Raw genomic sequence first — 12,311 nt, forward strand, 5'->3', positions numbered from 1 at the left:
AAGAATTGATTTCACGGAGGGAACACCATCTATTATTAAATCTAAGAACTATTAGCTTTTTGATTCCATAATATCTATAATCATGAATGGCATTGAAGACCAAAAAACAGAAGATTAAAGTTTTAAAGTAGTTTTTTTTATCAAGGAATTATAAAGTAGGAAACCATTTTTGTCGAAAAGCAAGTCGTATTACAAAAAGAAAAACCTAAATCGGGATAATGAATACATGAGGAAGAAGTTTTCAAGCATTCATTTAAAATTTAAATGCAATACATTTGTGATTAAAATTCCAGCTTATTTTAAGATATTAATTGAATCTTGGAAATTTATGGTTTTGTTTTGACATCCATATTTTTAATCAAAAATAATTAAAAGTAAGAAATTAAGAATATTATTAAGAGAAGATAAGAATGAAAGTATTTATCCTTGGAATAATAAAATTACTAATGCGATTATTAATGCGAATTTAATAGCCATGTAGAATTTTTAATATATAGGTTGTGGAAGAATTAGAGTAATTATTCTAAGAAATCTGGAATATTGATAGAAGGTAAATTTCTTCACGATAAAATTTCATTCACTATTTAGAAAATGGAAATAATGCTTTGATGTTTTAAATGGAAGAGTACACAAAAGTAAATTTCTGAACATTCATTAAAGATTAAAATATACTATAAATAGGTCATTCAAATTCCACTTTACATTAGTACAATAATTTTTATCGGAATTCTACGCTCCCAATTTAAACTAAACGATTTTATTTTACATTCATAAAAAATATTTATAATAAATTAAGAATTTAATTAAAACATGAAGATAAAAATATTTTTCGAAGAAACAAAATATTACTAGTACGAAATAGAATATTCATATATATAAACTATAAGTTTTTTCATGATGAAATCTAATGTGGCTATTTATAATAAAATGCAAATATAAAAAAAAACAATTTGGTATAGTATTTTGTGCAATATTTTGCAGCGCAGGGCAATCGATCGGATTCAAAATTTAAAAACAGTCAGCCGGAGTGTTCCAGGTTTGAGACCCTATTTTACTGAAGAAGCCGTTGTGTAAGCGCATCTGGTGGATCGAGGCCAAATGTCCTCTCGCTGGTGTAATGCGAAAGTTTGGAAAAATGGTGCAGCTCAGATGTTATCCTCGTCATCTGATCGCGGCTTAAAATTACGAGGTCCGTCCCAAAATAATTCTAGTATAGCTCTAGAAGCGGGACATTAATATATCTAAACTAAACCAAATACCAATGAAACTTTTTTTATATATAAGAAAAATTCCTTTTTCTACCATCTTCTTGTTCCAGATATGAAAAAGGACTACATTCATGATGATTACATAATATGTATTAAAGTCTCTTCTTATTTATTTTTTTTGTAATTTTATTTACTTTATTTGTTTTTATAATTTGAAGTTGATATTCAATAACAAAACATAATTTGAATTTTCGCATTTTGTGGGGTGACCGAGTTTGAATCCTGGAAAACGCTGTTCGTAAATTTATCTACTTTATTTACGTTTTCCTACATCAACATGGGCCGCTGTGGCTTAGCGATAAAGTCTCAACTTTGAACCAGAGCATTTCAAATTCAAAACCCGATTCTTCTTAAAGTCTTTCGTGAAGCTGGTGCTGGTTGGTTAAATCTCTCGTCGTGGGCGTAACGTCTTGCCGCAGGTGTAATGCGAATGTTTGGAGAAGATACGAGCATAGGTATCATATACTCATCATCTGATTTATTTTCACTTCATTTTAATAGTAAAAAATTTAAATGGTGCCGATTTAATTAAAAATATTTTTTACAATTTTGGAAATTTTTAAAAATATTTTGCTTAATTTCCAACAATATATTACACTGTTGCCCAGAAATTCAAATCATTTTCATTATTTCATCAAATACTTAATCATGTAATTCTTTTCTACTGTTGAAAGTTAAGAAGGATTCTGCTTAATATCTGCGTAGTTTAATCGGACATAAAAACCTTAAAAGTTAGGGATAGAAAGAATTACGTTTTTAATTACACTATGATTGTGGAACTTCAATATAATAGAGTGTTTCATATAAATCTCAACAGAATGAATATGAATCTATTAAAACAATACGGTTTCGATGTCTCACAATTGGATGCTTAAAATTGTGTTTTTCGAAAAGTCATGAATAAAAGGCTAACCATAAGAACTTTAACTGTAAGTAAATCTAATTAGTATTTCCATTCCACGTTATCTGAGAAAGTGTGAAGAATTTGCCAAAAATATAAATGTAAAACAGTGATAATGGAATGCTTGTAGGCAAACGTTTTAACTATTCAGGCAATAATTTAAAATGACCCAAACAGTTTTAAATATATTTTCAGCACATAAATGATGATTCTGAATAAAAGAAATGGCTAAATACTTTGATAATATTTAATCTCTCTCCCACACAAAATCCTAATTTATTAACATATCCATATTAATAAGCACTTAATTTGAATATAAAAATACGGTTTAAGTAATGTATAATTCTTTCTACTAAGCCTATTTTTCTTAAATATAAGGAAAGCGGTCTTCTGCAGAAGCAACAGAGGCGTGCTAATTTTTTGTCACGCTCTATACTACTTCTAAAAGAGCATATTTATTAAGTGCTATCTGCACGGAAAATCTGCACGGCGTCGTTAATTTCTCGTAAGGAAAACATTTCCCCATAGATTACTTAATTTTCAGCGAGTCAAAGCAAATAGCGGTGTAACCATAACAATGAAAGAGCCGGGGGAAACAAAGAATCCTTTCCTTATATGACATGACATTTTATTTGCATTTGATATGAACAGGAGAAGTCGAAACATCGCCACACATCCAAGTTTATAATGTGTATGAGAAATCGGCCGTCTTTTATCTTTGAAGGTATTAGTTCTTTTCGCTATCTTATCTATGCAATTGAAAATGAATATTCATAAATTGTGTGCATACGATAGAATTCCATGACAATATTAAATATTTTCTTCCAATTTTACTATGAAAATTTCAGTTATTAGGGTTATTTTATAGATAAAAATCAAAAAAATATTTGGACACCGATCAATACCGAGGCTCAATATATAATATAGATGGAACAATGAGCATATATAGAAAATTTAGCTAGTAAACATATATATATATATATATATATATATATATATATATATATAGTGTGTGTCACTAATGGAAAATTTTTGATTTCTTGTACAGAAGAATTTACGAAGATAAAGTAGTGTAGGCGTCAAAATATGCGGTTTCGAATGTTTTTTAACCTCTCTGATTCGAAGGTTTCACTTTTTCGCATATGGAGTATAAATAAGTATTGCAATCATCAAAACATTTGAATTCGAGATTTTGACAAATCTCCACGTTTTAGATTTTCTTGAGTTCAGGAAACATATTTTTGGAAAATGTCTATCTTTGTGTCTGTGATAAAGAAAACTTGGAATGCTTTGAGCTAAACAGATGAAATTTGGTTTACGGCTTTTACGCTAAATTTGTAGGTTTCTATCAAATTTTAAATAATCCGTTTAGAGGAAGTCTGTCCGGCTGTTCGAATATAGATTAACATGATAATTACAAACTGAAGAGAGCTAGCTAGATAGAATTCGGTACACAGATTTACTATCGATGGTGCAAACACTTATCGAATTTTGAATCAAATCCAGTAAGGGGTTAACCGTCTTGGATCAGTACTTTCAGAAACATGTAAACTTTATAATTCAAAAACGCAATGACTTAAATATGTCAAATTTGGTATGGGATTTTGTGACCACAAGTGTAGTCTTGTGGCAAATCTTAGTTTGAATCGGTAGGGAAAAACGCGTTCAAAACCAAGTTCTATTTTTTTTCCCGGATACTTTTAAACGAACGCCAGGATTTAATCACCAAACCTCATTGAGGATCGCACGATAGGTTCAGTAAAAATGGTAAATTCACGCCAAAGTTAATATTTTGTCAATATTGTCCACCAATGCCATGCAGACGTTTTCTGGGATAATATTTTTATTAGAGAATATACAAGGAAATTTTGGAGCGACTATTCCTGCTTTTTTTTTGTAATAATGTTAACATATTGATATGTCTTTCTATCTATGAGCACTGTAACATAAAGATGATGAGGAAGATTGAAATCTTTCCTTTGTTTCTATCGTTATCGTTATTTCTCCGAATTAAATGTTACTGTAAAATCTTCGAATGCTTGACAGCATGTCAGTCTGTCTATTCCAATGTATATAAAAGCTACATAAATTAAATTTGGTACATGACTTTGAAACTAAAAATATATCTGTATTGAATATGAGACTCATTAAGTCACCGGGAAGAGGTCCAGAATGTGTACTGGATTTTTTTTTCAATGCATGTTGAAGCTAAATACAAAACGTGCTGTTTTATATGTAATGCAAACAAGAAAAGAGTTGATTCTATTTATAAATATTGGCTTTGAAACTTCCTTTAATACAAAAAAAAAATGAGGATAAATAATTACTTTTGTAGTTACGATATTTCAGTCTTTAAAGTTCTCTCTCACCACAAAATCAAGTTTATCTTCGGCACAGAAAGCACAGAAGTAAACACATGTTCATAATATGCTAGCAATTATGACAGCTGAAATAATTTATTATGGGCAACAATTCTTATCACACGATGCTGCATTCTCACTCGTTCGTTGCTCTGCATTTCGCTCAGAAGTTTATCATGACATTGTACTTATCTGTTTAAAATTACTATATTTTATTTATATAATTGAAATAAATAAGACTTTTTTTTTCTCTTTGCAAAAGAATAGAAACTTCTCATTTTTGAATAGAATATAATTGGTAAGTAGCATTATATATATAAAAAATATGAAAAGAACTAGCTTAAATTATCATCAGTGATGGATTTCTTACAAGGCAAGATGGCAACTGCCTAGGACTGTTGGTATGAGGAAGATATCTCAGAAAAATACTTAAAAAATGCTAAAGTGTAGTCGCTAAATAAATAAATTTATAAAAAATAAAAATTCATATATTATAAAATTATCAGATAATATTAATGTTTTGTCATGTATAATTGGTCAATTATTTGGTAACGTTCATTTAGTTATTGCGATATTTATAAACATGCAGCATCTTCTTAAATGATAGCTCATATTGCGGCACAGTTTTGAATAATTTATAAAAACATGCGTGTTTTCACAAGGTTATTAATATTAAAGAAAATCTAAAATGTATCATTAACAGGATGGTAATTTAAAAATGTTAAAATGCGACGCTAAACTGATTACTTTATTAAAAGATGGGTCTCGTAGTGTGCACTGCCTAGGGCAGCAAAATGTCTTAATTCGCTACTAATTATTATTAAGTAATTAAAATAAACAGCGTAAGTTATCTAAATCATGAAATTGTCAAGTTTTTCCATTTATGCATGCTCAGATTCTCAAATAGAAAACCAGAAATATCGTGTTTTTTTTTGTCAACTCTTTGACAGATTTGGTACAAAATTTATTTAGAAAATACATTTTAAATGCTGCACCAAATTTTATCTATCTAGCTCTTTATAGTTACCGTTACAACAGGATAGACCGAATTTCTTTAAATAGATCTCGTTCAAAATTTTATAGAAATCTGCAAATTTAGTGTGAAGATCATATGCCAATTTTCATACGTCTAGTTCAAATCATTTCTGAGTTTTGTGCCCATGGACATGCAGTCGTAATTCCAAAAACGTATTATTTTGGACTCTGGTAGAACTGAAATTTGTAAATTTGTTAAAATCTGGAATTGGAATTGTTTTCACAGTTACAATACTTTCTCTTAGTACACTTAGTATATAGAAAAGTAAAAAAGACACAAGCACACGTTATTAAATTTAAAGTATTTCGCTCATATTCTATTTATATCGAATTAACTCTAAATGTAAATTAATTGCTGATGAAAATGGTCTGGCTTAAAATCCAGATTCCATTAGATAAAATAACGACGGACCAGTGTTGCCTTTTTCCAAATTATTTATTGACATCACACAAGACAACACAAAACATTAATATAGATGACAGTAAATTTTGTTATTGTGGGTTTCGATTCATACTTTAGCACCGTGATTACCCACGTCAGTTATTGCCGAAATCCCGACGACGTCTCCCCCGGTTTCCCCTTGTTTACACTCATGATCACATGACCGGTTGGGAGCGCGCATGCGCCAACAACATCTCTGTTTTTCTATTTATTGAATTTGGTTATATTTCACAGTACTGATAGGGAATTGGTCAAAGTGCAATGTATAATCTTTCTTTGCATAAAAAATTCAACTTTAATAATTAGTACTGTATTTTCAATATTAGCAAATTTATTCTATACCAAGAAAGAATTAGTAACCTACATGAATATGTAATTCAAAATGAACTTCTATTTTCACCTTTTCAGCTATAATATTGGTTCGGCTTAATTTCAAGTACATTTATTATACATAGCTTGATGTTCAAACCTCCCTCCCCAAAAGTGTTTTTAACCCTTTCTTGCGCCGTGGGAAGTATGCTTCCCACCAAATTTATCAATCATTGTATGAAATTATGTAGGTTGGCATAAGTTCTGACAAACTTTTTTAGTAAGTCAGAAACTTAGATGCTTCAGTTCTTTATCTCAGACAAAATGATGTGTCTTGATTTGTTACTTAATTATTAATTAACCAAATTAATTAATCAAATTAAATTTATCTAATAAGCTAAATGAATCCCTTTTCTTATTCTAATTTCAAGCCTAAAAATATTTTAACATAATATGACTAGAAAAAAATGGCCTTTTAAAGGATTAAGCAAGAAAATGTTATAAGTATTATAGCCGTGTCCTTTTAAAAACTTTTCATTTGTGTCTCTTTGTTGTGTGCATAAACCTTTCTAATGGAATCGAATCCCATGACATTATACAGCCTTAAAAATTTAAATGCTAAGATTATATATTTTTTCAAATTGCAAATTGTCTTCTGCGTTATGTAATTTCATGATCTGATGTCTAATGTAAATTGTACTCATAATAAAAAGAATCATTCTTCCTTAGCTTCAACAATGGGAGAAGATCGCGGGAAAAAATCTCTATTACTACTACTAATGATAACAACAACGGAGTGTTATATGCTGTTTGTTTTAGCGTTCAACAGGACAGACCGTTTGACCTGGACATGCAAAATTTGCCTTAGATATACGTTGTAGGCGAAAATGAGAGCCTAGATTTTTTTTTAGAAATTTAATTATATAATAGTCCAGCAAGATTTCGTTATTTTTTAGTAAATATTATTAAACAAAGTTGTTTTTGCGTCATTTTAAAATTTATCTTTTTGTTGATATCTATTTAATAGTTGAACGAACTTTTCTAAAATTTTCACAATTTTTTCCAAAAATATTTTTGTACAATTTTCAGCAATACATTTTCATGCTGAAATGAAATTTAAATTGGTTTCATTGCTTCATGAAATAATAAATCATTTTTTTTATCGTTGAAGGTTAAGGAAGGAGATTTCCGTTTAATGATTGTATATATTTAAATACTGAAATAAGAAAATGAAGTTGCAACAGTTTGAAAGATAGAAGGCAAATTAACTTGAAAGTTCTTTTTTGATAGCACTATGATGTCATGGGACATGACTCTAACAGTATTTCATGTACACAATGAAAAAAAGTTATCTGGTAATAAGATAGTACAGCTTTGATATCTAATATATTTGGAAATATTAGTGAAACATGAGCATTAAATTTCTTATTTACAACTTTAAAGTACGTACAACCATTCTTCCTGGTGAATCAGCTTGTCAAAAAAGAGTTAGTATTTCATAAAACACCAAAGAATGGGAAGATGGATTTCATTGTAACAATGAAATCCATCGTTGAAAATTTCACAAAAATATTTTTAAAGAATTGCCAAAAATCAAGAATGTTCTGTACGGCAACTAAACTGATAAAATTATTTAAAAATTAAAATCGAATAAAAATGTTTAATACAATAATATTTTCGGGAGTTATTGCAGGGAAATTCCCAAATATCGTTTAATTTTTTATATATTATAGCTATAACAAAAAATTTAAATAAATATCGCTCCTGATGGCACATTCCCTCTTCCAAAGTATATTGTGCCTCAAACAATCTCTTGATAGAACGTACAAACACATGCACACATTCTTTTTTATTAATATTAGTGATATTCTGTAAGTTTCTTTCATATCAAAATTACTTTCTCCTTTTCTCACTGATTGTACCATTGATATACGAAGCCTTTCTTGTTTGTGAGCGACACCATAATACTCCGATTTTTCTCCATGCGAATTGTTTGTCCTGGTATAAAGGCAACAAGGTATGATTTCATAAAAGTAAGTGGATGATTTTGGCACATTTAGGGGAATTAAGAAAGTGATGTAAATAACTGCATATAGAAAAAAAAAATGCGAAAATGCTAAAATTGGGAAAATTTAATATCACTTTAGTTCATAAAAGGATTTTTCATATTTAAGTATATTCATATTGTCTTTCACTCTACTTGTAATCTAAATGACACACATAAAAAAAGTTCCATGAAATTCTAAAACAAAGCTGCAAGACCGTAGGAGGTACATCCAAATAAAAATCTTAATCTTCTTCTAAATAAAAATGATTATTTGTTAATGCATTTCCCGATTTCATTCTGTTCCATAATAAAAAAGAACAATGTGGGTGTCTGTATGTATTGGCTTTCTGCAGCCTAGACCATTTGACCTATAGCCACCAATTTGATTTGTCATTTTTATATTTTTCAATTTTTTTAACACAAAATTCGTTACTAATCCGCAAAACAATCTTCTCCAACAGATAAGAGTTTTTTTAAAAAAATGTGTGTCGAATTTCAGATTCTTGATTGTTTCAAATAAAAATATTGATTTGTAGCAATTTGCCTTTTGTTGCGAAATTTCAATTGTTATTTTTAGAAAAACAACTTATTCAAGCCTATCCAAGTTGTAATCTAAATTAGGAAAAATAAGTACCGAGTAGATTTGAAGCATCGTTCAAGAAATATCAAGTACATTTCTTGGTTGTTGAACACTTAAACGAAAAGAAATAACATTTTGAGTAAGTAATTTATTTCTTCTTTAAACTTTATTCTCATGCTGTATACTATATGTTAACAATTTAATTTTCGAAGTTCAACAACAATCAATGAAATACTAAATAGTCTGAACTTAATTGATTACTTATTGTTTAATTTCAAAGTTTGAAAAATGAAAAAGGTATGATCTAAAGAGCAACTTGTTAACATATTGTGATATATTTCGGAATGAATTCAGTAACTTGGAGAAGTAAACATTTTTTTGGGTATATTTTTTGACAATGATTCTTTAATTTTATTCTATATCTTTAATTATTACATTTTTCGTCTTATATACACAATATTTGTTGGATTGGAAATCTTTCAAAAAGAATATTTTCTTTTCTTACTAGAACATTTTGGATGAGCAAAATTCTTTGACATATAAAATATGGTGAAAAAATCTATGGTTACAGAGCCACCTGAGTCAATGTACAATTAGGTTTTATATAATGGTGAAAATTATGATTCACAAGTGATTTCAATATGTAATTAAAAATTACTATTAATAAAAGTCTTAAATATAAAGAGTAGAGCAGATGTAAAACAAATAAAATAACACATAAACTTATATATTAATTTGAAGATTAAAAATTTTTACTGATAAAAAAACCCATGGATATTAAATAATGCATAAGCGGTTTAATAGAGATCAAACACAATAAAATACAGTCAACCCTCCTATAACGCGGTGAGTGCGTACCGCGTTATATGGAAACCGCGCTATAAGAAACTCGGATTTAACCGTACAAACCAGGCTAATTCGTAGCGCGTTCTATGGAAATCGAGCTATAAGAAACTCAGAATTAGTACAAATGACATCATTTGTACCGCATTATATGGAGAGCAATAAATACAAAAGACAAGCGATATAAACTTTCTTTTTAATCCTTTCCTTGTTTCTCTTGTGTTTGACATGATGCAAATCTAGGGTTAATAATTACTTTATTATTATTATATTAGAAAAATTGAAGAATATTACTTACAGTATTGTGTAATGTTGTCCAATTATAAACCACAAATTAAACAGCAAAAAGCTAAACGAATAGACGGTGCAGACAAAATTTTAGAAAGAATTGATCACCAACGAGACGTACTGTGAAAGAGCTCCGAGTACTGTGAAAAGTACTGTGAAAGAGCTCTGACGACTAAAACCGATGCCGTAAACGGCTAAGAGATAAGCTTGAATATTTATATAAACATGTCCAGTTAAAACCATTCATTGGATGCACGGAAAGAACTGATGGGACGTTGTTGAACGGAAACCGCGCTGTAAGAGTACCACGTTATAGGAGGACTGTCGCAATTTCAGCTCCGCGTTATATGAAAACCGCGTTTTGAGAGTACCGCGTTTTAGGAGAGTTGGTTCTACTCCATGTGAACCAACCATATTCCAAAGATGGCTGATTATTAATAAAATACACATTAATGATTTATGAGAGTTCGTTTTTCTTTTATTTTGCACAATAATGAATGAATAATGAATTTCTCAGTTATACTATTATTGCATGATTCCGGTTCGTTTATGAGTTAATAAGCGTTGTCGTATTTATTTTTCACCCACAACTTGAGGCTAATAATACACGAGTACCGGTTCCTTTGCTATAATACTACGAAGCATGCAATTGTCTGTTTAGAGCTCTGAAAATAAATAACTGAGTACTTATGGTGTTCACTGTCTTGACCAAGTCTACAATTTAATGCGAGAATTGAAAGGAAGGTAACACTTTTATTAGTGAGTATGCAAGAAAGTTTCGGAGAGACCACTCCCAATAATTGGAATTCCATCTACTTGCAAACACAATCATTCATTCAGCTAGACAAATGAAATCTGGTTTGTGGTCTTAACATCCCTTTTCTAGATTTATATCAAATAGATGCACAGGAAATCTTTTTAACTATTCAAATATATATGAACATAGTAACTACAAAAGATAAAGGGCTGGATAGATAAAGTCTGATGAATAAATTTGAATTTTATTTGTTTATAAAAAAATAACCAGCAGAATTGTTATAAGGTTCAATAACCTAATAATTATAACGATTTTATATTGTTTAATAAATAATATAATTGATTATTACAAAATGTGTTTCTAAAGAAAGCCTTGATTGATGAAAACTGTGTGGTTTCACATATTTGTAGAAATAAAAATTTTGTTTTTCAAAGACTTATTTTGATCTTAAGGAAAAACCAATTTTTTTGCCTCTTTCCGTTACAGAACGAAATATTCTCCTGACAGGTGTTCACATTAATGTTGCATAATGATCGGGGCGCCCGTTTCTCTTCGAACATATAATTAAATCAATGTCTCGAATCGGTGCTCAAAAAATCGTTTGATTTTCTCTTCCCTATCATTGCCACAAAATGTTATGGATAAAAAGACTTTGCTGAAAAATGCACTCTTTTCTAAAATTATGTTCCATTCTCTGTGCCGAGAATAGATTTACTACGACATCGAGAATGACTCATTGTTTAAGAAATCATGGAAGTATGTTCACACAAAAGGCGCTAGAAATCGTGAGCCTGAGTTGCACATATCAGCCCATAATCTTTTCGCATTTATCAGCATTTCTTTCGTTTGTTTTGTGAGGCTGTCCAACCAAAAGTGAATGTATAAGTGCAGATTGAAATGTTGGTTTAGTTTAGTTATATCTAAGTCCCAATTCGAAGCAACACAAAGGCTAATTTAAAGTGTTGGTAATTTTAAACACCTTCCTGCTTTGAAGTGAAATTTGAAGGTAACACGTATGTAGTCTCTTTTCTTCCAAATGAAAATATTATTAAAATATTGTCTTATATAGATGGTTAAAAAGTCAATTTTTTGCAAAAATATCATTTTTCTTTATTTAATATTCTTAATTTTTGATTAGTATTCTACGTAAAAAAATAATTCAACCGATTTTAAGTTTATTCTCCGGAAAGTTACATTGATTGTTATATTTGCACAATACACTTTTCCGAACTTTTTTGCATCTTTAAATGCAATTTTCTCAAATTCCAAATTTTAACACAAATAGATCTTGTTAAATAAAGTCTAATGCATATTTTTTCTTCAAATTTGGCATAAATCCTATGTTTTAAATTATGTTTTGCAGTTCCTAAATTGGAGAATAAACAATCTGCTTATTTAAAAATATTCTACAGTTATTTTAAATTATTCGGAATGGGAATTTTTTTTAATTTCATCTTATTTACTAATCGAACACTAATCTT

The 12,311-nt window shown here is 29.4% G+C and overlaps 1 protein-coding gene across 8 annotated transcripts in view; it reads left to right on the top strand.

Moving 5' to 3' along the window:
* Window positions 1–12,311, top strand: part of LOC129976938 (uncharacterized) — an 88,373-nt gene that overhangs the window by 35,725 nt on the left and 40,337 nt on the right. Inside the window, exon 1 of one of the 8 annotated variants that reach the window (XM_056090522.1) lies at window positions 8,940–9,081. The exons of 5 other annotated variants lie outside the window; for them this stretch is intronic. The gene's annotated coding sequence lies outside the window, so the exon portion shown is untranslated. Of the gene's footprint in view, window positions 1–8,939; window positions 9,082–11,487; window positions 11,844–12,311 lie in introns of those variants that run through there. 2 more of the 8 variants (XM_056090525.1, XM_056090523.1) reach the window with 2 other exon arrangements.

The sequence above is a fragment of the Argiope bruennichi genome, chromosome 1 (genome assembly GCF_947563725.1).
Source record: "Argiope bruennichi chromosome 1, qqArgBrue1.1, whole genome shotgun sequence".
In the NCBI taxonomy this organism is placed as follows: domain Eukaryota; kingdom Metazoa; phylum Arthropoda; class Arachnida; order Araneae; family Araneidae; genus Argiope; species Argiope bruennichi.